This window comes from Tupaia chinensis, unplaced genomic scaffold (genome assembly GCF_000334495.1).
Source record: "Tupaia chinensis unplaced genomic scaffold, TupChi_1.0 Scaffold143645_1, whole genome shotgun sequence".
NCBI classification, from domain to species: Eukaryota; Metazoa; Chordata; class Mammalia; order Scandentia; family Tupaiidae; genus Tupaia; species Tupaia belangeri.
This window is the reverse complement of record NW_006203493.1, coordinates 420,526-421,770: the sequence shown is the minus strand read 5'-3', so window position 1 is coordinate 421,770 and position 1,245 is coordinate 420,526.

Genomic DNA, 1,245 nt, shown 5'->3' with positions numbered 1-1,245 from the left:
TGGCATGTCTTTCTTCCCTGAGAGGGGTCTTCTCTCTCTCTCTCTCTCTCTCTCTCTCTCTCTCTCTCAGCTCAGCTCTCAGGCACCCAACTAACCACATGCACCCTATAACAGAACCTAAAAAAAATAAATAACTTTGCTTTAAAATCTAAAATCTGACTTGCCTACTGAGAAAGGAAATAGAAACAGTAAGGTAATTGAAGTCACTTAGGCCTTGAGAGGTATGCAGACTTAATATATCAGCTATACTTACAATGATCTCAGGACTTTTAGAGAGCTTAGGAGAAATTCTCACAGACCGGTTGAAGATATGCAGCTTGTACACTAACGCACATAGCCTGGGTTGTGGCAGAAAAGACTGTGGTCATGGAAACCTAGTTAGACTGCACAGAAATGTTAACCAATGGGGACCAGCAGATGGCATATTGGTTATATTGCTGGACTCCGACGCAGTCGATTGCAGTCCAAGTACCAGATCTGGCAGCTTAAAACTCACACCAGGTGCATGTGCATGCATGCCCAAAATCCTGAGAGGAGAATGGAGGAGAAGGGATTGTGATGTGGCCCTACCCCAGGGGTGCTTTCTCATTTTATGTTTCTCTCTCTCTGGTAAGCACATGGACTCTATAGTGAAAATTCTCTCTCTCTCTCTCAAAAAGTTTCTTCTAAAGTGAATGATAAAAGGACTAAATATTTGTGACTTAGATTATATAGTGGGAAAGTTACCATGAATGATTTTTTTATATGAGAAAACCCTCATTAAACTTGATCCTTTGGTTCTTTACTCAACTAGCCTTCTTTAACCCTACCTTCTTCCTAAAAACCAAGGTGTGTTTGCAAGCAGTTCAAATCATATATTCATTATTGGCTCTCTCTTCACTTTTATTATCCTGCTTATCTAGTGAGCGCGCACGCCCTATAGCAAAAACCTCTAAAAAAAAAAAATCTCAAACTGGACTCAACAGCTTAAAAATCATGTTGGGTGGGTGTATTTATATCCCCAAATCCCAAGACGAGAAATGGAGAAGAAGGTTTTGCAGGTGGTCATTCCCCATGCTTTCTCATTTCCCCCCTCTCTCTCCCCAGTGAGTGCATGTGCCCTCTAGCAAAGAAAAAGAGAGAGAGAGACAGCGGAAAGCCAATCCTAAATTTGTGCCACTTTTGTGAACCAGTGTCGGGAATGCTTAGGGGGATAAGTTTTGGTAACCTCTCCGCTTTCCCGCTCTCCCTGTAGGACCCCCAGGC